The sequence below is a fragment of the Apteryx rowi genome, unplaced genomic scaffold (assembly GCF_003343035.1).
Source record: "Apteryx rowi isolate R43461 unplaced genomic scaffold, aptRow1 scaffold_240, whole genome shotgun sequence".
Classification (NCBI taxonomy): Eukaryota; Metazoa; Chordata; class Aves; order Apterygiformes; family Apterygidae; genus Apteryx; species Apteryx rowi.
Window position 1 is genome coordinate 956,646 of NW_020448753.1, and position 8,180 is coordinate 964,825.

The 8,180-nt window shown below is 38.0% G+C and overlaps 1 protein-coding gene across 2 annotated transcripts in view; it reads right to left on the reverse strand.

Moving 5' to 3' along the window:
• TSEN2 (tRNA splicing endonuclease subunit 2) overlaps positions 1-137 on the reverse strand; it is a 10,830-nt gene extending 10,693 nt beyond the window's left edge. For both annotated transcript variants that reach the window (XM_026066403.1, XM_026066405.1), the window contains exon 1: positions 50-137. The gene's annotated coding sequence lies outside the window, so the exon portion shown is untranslated. The remainder of the gene's footprint in view (positions 1-49) is intronic.
• Positions 138-8,180: the final 8,043 nt, after the last annotated feature.

Sequence of the window (8,180 nt, forward strand, 5' to 3'; positions counted from 1 at the left end):
CCGTCGCCATAGCGACCGCCCGCCCGCCCGCCGCCGCCGCCTCACGCACCCGTCGCCGCCGCAGCACGAGGGGGCTGCGCGTTCGCGGGCGCCGTCAGGCAGCGAGGCCGCGCGTGCGCACGGCCCGGAGCCCGGGCGCGAGCCCGCCTCCCGGCCCCGCCCCCTCTGCGGCCGTTGGGAGGGGGGGCGGTTGGCGCTGCTGGAGGGGGAGCTTTGCGGGGTCTCTTCATGGCGCGGAGGAGTCCTATCCCCGAGGGAGGAGGTCGTGAGCTGAACGGCAGCGGTGTTCGGCTCTGGTGTAGTGTACTGTTCCAGGTGTGACAGGGCTGCTTATCCCTAGCCCGAGGCGTGGCCGAATAGGCCAGGCAGAAGGGTCCCGTGTGGAGAGGAGGCGTCGACATGGCCCGCAGGCCCGGCGTAGAGACCTCCTGTGAGACACTCAAAAGCAGGATCCCTGTAAGAACGGGAAAGCCTGGATCCTGTGGAGACGTTCCCAGAATCCTCTACCCCACAACTCTATTTCTAGCTTCTGCTAGCCTTGATACTGCAGTAATGTCTGCAGACCGCAAAGCATCCTGTGCTGGCAATTTAAAAACAATAAAAGTAAGGGAAAATGACACTTTGTATGGAACACCCATTCTGAAATGAATGATGAGCTTCATAATGAGGGACATTTGAGATATATGGGTGGGTGAAATTTTATAGCTGTGGGAGGTGAGGGAAAGATATCATTTTCAGCTTGAAGCAATTGTTTTTGGCTGGGTAACAAACCCTTGACATTGCAGTGACTCATATGACTGCTTAGGATAATGCAATACTACTTACACAACTTGTTAACAGAGATACTGTGATTGTGCAGCTTATTACCAGAGTTGAATTCAGGGGAAAAAGGTAGTGTAATTAAAAAAAAGGATCTTACCTGAATAAAATGAAAAGCATTCTCACTAGTTTGTGAGGAGCAGACATCCCTTTTTCTGTTTTGATAAACTGGTAACAAGCTCAGCATTTAGGCCTTGTTCACCAAATTCGTAATGACAGATGCAACTACAATGGAGGAATCTTTTTCTTATTTTGAGGTTATATTGTGAGGGTCCACTATTAAAAAAAGAGGATGAAGAAATTTCAGTTCCAGGAAGACAGACTAGCCCAATAATTTATTATCATTATGGAGCATTTCCCTTTACTTTAGCTGGCTATTGTCTAACTCTCTGGTGTATTTCAATCTCAGAAGGCCTCCTTTCCATTCTCCCTTGGTGCTAGACTCTCAGGGGAAAAATGCACTCATGCAAAAATAACATCACATTTCTGGAGTAATCAAAAAATCTGGGCAGTGCAGAGAAGTGGCAAAGCTTTGCTTACTAGCAATGTCCAGGTCATCCAAGTTCAAAATACAGGATTATTTTTCTCATTTAAAAATGGAATTTATCATACATATTTCTCACATCTTTGTTTCAAAATGAAATAGAAAAATCTGGGAACACAGTGAATGAAAAATTCAAACTTCTACATTTTCTGTGTGAAACAAGCACATTATCTCTGATTATTCAATGTAGTACGAGTAGATGAGATTTTGTTAGCCTCATTTTTTAATATTGACTGATTAGCAATAGATCAGTGAATTCACCTATGAAAAACTGTAAAAATACATCACTCCTATGAGGTAGTGAGTTTCTGTTATTCCTGTTTTACAGACAGAATTGTGAGGCTCAGAGATATAATGATTACAAGGTCACAAAGGAAATCGGCAGCAAAACATGAGACTACTAAGCTGGTATTTTTACAGTTATTTCCTGCAGAGATCTACTTCATGTACTGTCTGGTGAGTGTTAATTTGTTTTGAACATTAATTCATTTACCAGGCGTTGAGGCTAAACCAGAGGGACCCTGTTCCATCCTTGTCCCCAAAGTATACCGCAATGCTCTGATAACTTTAGGTTCATTCTTAGAGCTCTGCCATTAAAATAGCTCTGAGTTAAAGCATTCTAGGTAACAACATGAAAATAAGCAAATATCAAAGATGCCACTTCATTTCAAGATTCCATGTAAATTAGCCAAATCAAGTTGCTTTTAATGAAAGTAGAGTTTATCTAGAATAGATACGTCTATATTTTCTTGTTGCGCAGGCATATTACAATGAGATGTACATTACAATGAGAGGTAGACACAACATAAAAAAGCTATAGGTCAGTTGCCTTCCTCCACATCTCATTATCTGCATACAGCCTTGAGACGGAAACCACAGCATGCCCCATTCAGTCAATTAATTGAATCACACTCATATTTCTTCAAACAAATATGCAGAATACTTATCTGCTCCAATTTCTTTTCTGATTATAAGTCCAGAATGTTTTTCAACCAGAAATTTTACTATCTGAAGGTCAAATTCTTTTTGAGTCATGACAATATATTTTTTGAATGTATCAATAATTGTACAGAAATTTTCACAAATATCTGGATTTCTCTTTTATGATGGGACAGCAAATGACTAGCTAGCAGCTGGATGACCAGGCAGTTGCTCTGAAAAACAAACCCTCAAGATTATAGTGAATCACAAATTGGGACTGAGTCAACAATGTCATACTGTTGTGAAAAAAGGTATCATACTAGAATTTATATACAAGAGTGCCATATGTAAGACATATGAAGCAACTCGTCAGTTCTGTGCATCATTGATAGGACATAAACTGAAGTAATATGTCCAGTTATAAGAACAGTTCAAGATAAATGTAGAGCAATTGGAAAGAGTCAAGAAGAGAGTGACAAGAGTGATCTATGAGGAAAGACTGAAATAACTCAGGCTAGAACTCTACCTTTTCAGGCTGGAAAAGGTAGGAGTGACAAAATAGACCATTGCAAAGAGGGACATAATACATTGTTCTGCATGACCACTACAAAATAATAGAAGGAACAAGGAGATTAAATTGCAACAAGAGAGACTGAAGTTAGACAAGAAACAACTTTGAGGATAGGATATGAGGATAGGTCAGAACTGGCTTTACTTAGAAAGATTGCGTTATGCCCATTAGTGGAAATTTTTAAAAGTTAGACAAACATCTTCCAGGAACAGTTCAGATAAAGTTGATCCTGCCTTGAGACAAGGGACTGCACTAAAAGAACTTAAGATCCCTTGTATGGGAGTCTTCAGGATTTATCGTTCCAGGAGCTTATTTGATTTCTCTGCAGTGCAGCAGAAAATGCAATACTCTATACTGCCCGACAGAGGCTGAAAGCCTGCAGCTTTTGCTAAATCATCTTTCAGATTTCCATTTCTGTATAATAGTCTTTCAGCTTCTGAATGTCTTTGAGAATACACTATTTCATTTTGTCTGTGACTTATCATTGCTTCTAATGCAAAGAGCGCTCTGTTGCTTACCATTTCCTGATACTCAGTTATTTTGTTGATCTGAATTATTCTGTTGAATTATTAAATTAAGGTCCAAACCAATATCAGGCTTCTGAAAAGGCTGATATGACTCCTTCTCCAAATCGTGATGGGAACAACATCGTTGTAACCCTTCAGTTCTAGAAATGTGTTGCCTGAAACTTTAATACAGTTGCCCTTCCTGTGTAATTTCCAGTTGTACATTGCCTGACTCCCACTGTCTTGTTATTCACATTGTCATACTCAGAATTTCCTATAAAATTGTCCCATTTGGGGGACACTAATACCAGTTCATACATAGTAGTTCCTTTGTACTAACAATATGTCTTTTTTGGAAGAAGTTGCTGTCTTCTGCTCTATGTTGTCATAGAATTTCTTCAGCAACCTCTCCTCTGTCAGTGGTTGAGGAGTCCAACTGAAAAATAGTTACAATGGAAGAACATGCTGTCAGTATCATGCTTATTAAACTCTTTCTGTGACCATGTATGTAGTAATGTCTTTCTTAATCTACGTGGTTTTGCATTTGCAATCATGTACTCTCAGCCTTTCTGCAGTTTATGGTGTCCTTCCACAATAACAGTCATATCACAAAGTTCATCTGGAATCATGCAGATGAAACACATACTGTTGATACAATGACAGCTCATTTAATATTATATTAACCAATATTTAATATCAACTAAAATTTAGCAGCTAATACTATCTATTTCTCATGCTATGAAGATTCTACCTTTCATCACTTCATTTAGCTTGGAGGTCTGGAACAATCTGATCAATAAGGAAGTGCTGGGCATTTGTACCTCACCGATAGTAAAATTAAGTTGCTATATGCAGGCAAGTGCTAAGGAGTTTGGTTATCAAAAGTGATTGTTTTCTGGATTTTTGGTGACTTCTATAAGGACTTGGGAAGTTAATTCCCATGCCTATCTCAGCCAAAACATACAGGCCAGGTACTCTAAGTGCATATTTTACATTCTTAGCCTTATTAAAAGAAACAGAAGTGGAAGCCTGTAAAACTATTTGCCTATGTAGCATTTTCTTGTGTCTTCTCAAGGAAGTTAGTCATAAAATTATAAACAAATAACCTATTCTAGTAGTGTCTTTAGTTAATTTTGGATTCCATACAAAAGAAATAAAAGTTTTGCATAGAATCCCATGGAATCGAAGTCATGATTTGTCATTAGATTCATTTCTTTCTCTGGTTTCCACAGAATGTTTCTGTAAAGTTTTCTTATCCCATGCTTGTTGTAGTCCACAAGAGAAATGTTATGATGCTTTCTTTAAAATAAAGCCCATTCCTTTCTCACAAGGTGATTTGAACAGTAGTTGGAGGATGGGCTGTAGTTATTTACATTAGCCAGTTCCAGTTTCCCCAGACTGACAGAAATTCCCATGGAAATTCTGGTTGCATTAACTTTGACAGAGATACGGGACTGTTTTCGGAAACTTAAAAAAAAACAGCTAGGGAATACTTTTCATTTTTATTAATATGTGGTATCTTCATTTTGTTTATTAAAGAAATAAATCAAGGTTAGTTTCTGCTTAGTTTCAGATGGTTTTCACAGGAGACAAGAAAAGAGAAGTCGGACAAATATTGGCCAAGCATCAACCCAGTAAGAAATCTCATAATGTCAGAAATCCCAAGGTGGACAGCAATAAAGTGAATAGCAATGAGAAAAAATAACATTAAAAATTAGTATGTAATTAGCATACTTACTTCAGACATGGAAAATGATTTTGTGTTCTTGGAGATTAAACACACTTCGATGAGAAATTCTTATAGAGCCATTTGATCCAGCTGACATCCTGTAACGTTAGTGCATGGCTTGAGGGCTCTGTGCAGTCATTACAGTGCGGGTAGTGTCATTTTTTATCCTCATAACTAGCTATCAATTTGTATTACAAACTATATGCATTTGAAAATTATGTAAACGTTAATTGTGTTTGCATCAAGGGTTTCAACACCCCGAGTTATCACTTTCCTTCTCCCAATAGAAACTAGTGCAAAAGGTCTGAACTTGCAGTTTCAGAGTGAGTTAAAGGCACTTATGACCTCGGATTTTTGCCCATCCCTTGAGCTCCAGTATCAGATCTGTTTACTTTTGGTTTGAGAAACATTTGTTCCTTCATGGGTCATTAGTTTTTGCGCTTCATCAATCACCTAGTAAGTTGTTAAATGACGCAGAGCTTTTACTTCTCCAAGTTCTGACTGTGTCACCTTCACCTCAGGTAAATGAACAATGGACTGGTCAGTGAAAGGCAAGGACAAAGCTCCAGCCTCCAGCAAGACAACCCATAAAAGGCCATTTCATTTTTTGTATTTCCGTTAGAAAAAAAACCTGTAATAATCAGATGTCTCCACTAGATGTCCATATTTCAGCAATTTTCAATCATAACTTCTTCAATGAATGTAGTTGTCTTGTGCAGAATGCATAATAATGCTGTGCTTCATTGAAAAACGTAAATACCAAATAGGGTTACATATTAGTGAAGTTGCACACCTGGCTCTTTGTATAAAAAGCCATGAATCTGGCACAAAATACTCAAAAAAACCCTGTTACTTTGTATATCTTATACTTGTTAAGTTAGCACTCTTTGTATAAAAAAGCCCTTTGAGGCTGTCAGACTTTTCAGATATTGAATATTATCTGTCTGTGTTTTTACACTCTTACCTTTCTTACACTTTTTCAAATTATTGTGTTTTGTATTAACTGGTAGGGATAAATACTGGGAAAAGCTTTAAAGAGTTTTAGTGTTTTTTTTTTTTTCCGTTTGGCTTCTAGTTATTTCCTTATGCAGTTCTGTTTGCATTCAGTCATGTGCAGATTCCTAAAACAGTTGCTCAGATTTTTAGATATGCATGCATAATTGTTAAATAATTGCTTTGCTCATCACATTCCTCTTCAGGTATGGGTGTCTAATATTTGCCTGTTTTTCGGGGTATCTAAAGGGTTTTGGGGAGCACAGTTATGCTTGCATGAGCATAATTATGGTAACTAAACACAGATTCTTTTCATGCTCGCAATTAAAAAAACTGTTTGAAGACAGCCTTTTGGTTTTGTTATTCATTTACTGAAGACTACTTTCACTACTTTGGCTGTGCAAGGGAACATTATGGCAAGTGTGAACAAAAGAGTTTGCACTCCATGTTAAGTGTGTTGTCATCTCCTGCCAAGGTAGTGAGTGTCGTGCTCATGGAAAGTGCCAGGCTACAGCCCTAAGTATCTGTTTATATGCTCTGGCAGAAGAGTATCTCTCTCATCGCTCTGCTGATTTGCCTCATCATATCTAGAGAGTCATCTTTATCATGCCAAATTTGTAACATTTTTTCAGTTCCTTGACTACCTGTAATATTGCAAACAGAGGTATGAGTTTATATCCTCTGTGATGTTTTTGTGATTTGTACGCCCATTCATTAATAACACATTGGAGACCAATAATTTAGTTCAAATAGTGGGCAACTCCAAGGAGCTGAAATGAAGGAATTATTAAAGATTACAATTTATCTGGGACTGAATTCCATTCTAGGAATAAGAATAGGGGGGGTTTTTTGCTACTCTCTTTTGGTTTCCCAGACATTTTCAGTTTTGTTATGTGTAAGGATAGAATATGTTTTAGATAATGCTAGAGCAGAATGTACCAGAGGAGAATGTACCAGACATTTTAAGACTGAACTTCTGGGACCAAACGCAAACTAGGCATTGACAATTTATATTTCCCACAGATGTGAGTATAACATCTAAAACAGAATTTGTCTCCAATCCTTTAACCTCATTTACAATATTAAGGAATCAGAATAGGTTGTTTTTTATCATGCAACAAAATGAAAATTTGGTGTCCCTCCATTTAATCTAAGTAGAGTCTGATTCAGGAAAGTACCTTAAGATAATTGTCTACCTTTAAACACATAAACAATCCTATTGGGAGTCACCTATTATCTGAAATATGTCTCTAAGCTCATCCTATTTGCTGTTCTGGGTTCATGTGTCATAACTGACAAAAGGACAAAATAACAATGAAATTAGGATAAATCCCTAAATCATCACATTTTAAAAACTGAAATAAACCACATAAATCAATTTGCTGCCAAAAGTATATCGGTTTTTAAATACAAAAAGAAGACAGAACATCCTCTTAGGGAATATATCCCAATTCTGAATATTTACTTTCCGTTATTTAATAACAGGAAAAGGTTTGTAGTTCTTTTGTTGAGTTTTACATGTCAGCATCTTAATATTCCTATAGTATTCTTAAAACTTTTACCAGGAAAAAAACAGTGCCATGGCCTATACTAGGAAATGTTCTGTTTATTTTAAATGCGTTTATGAGCACACAAAGGCAAACAATTGCCTATCATAAACTAAAGGGAGCAACCTTATAATGGCTTGGTGTCTCATTTGTACTTTTATATAGTTCCTTGGCTCATTTGTCCTTGCCCTTCCTGTGTTCTGTTCATTACCTCTCTCTCTACCTTTTGAACCCAAGTGTAGATTAAATCCCTTTTTCACTTCCCCTTTGCCTGCTGGGCACTTGCTTTTTTTGGTGTCTCAGCCATAATAAGCATTTGGCTAAAGGTTTATCATATGTGTGTTACTGGATCCATAGGAGAAGGATTGTCACTAGCATGAAGAAGTGAAACATGAAGCTGAGGGGCTGCTTTTTAAGTACATAGCTTTTAGACTAGACTCTTAGAGCATAGCAAATAGCTTTCAAAGATCTTCACAATTCTTACGGAAGTACTTTAACTTATTTAGGTCTTGCCTGTTCTGTTGTGGCAACTGTAATAACTACAGCAAAT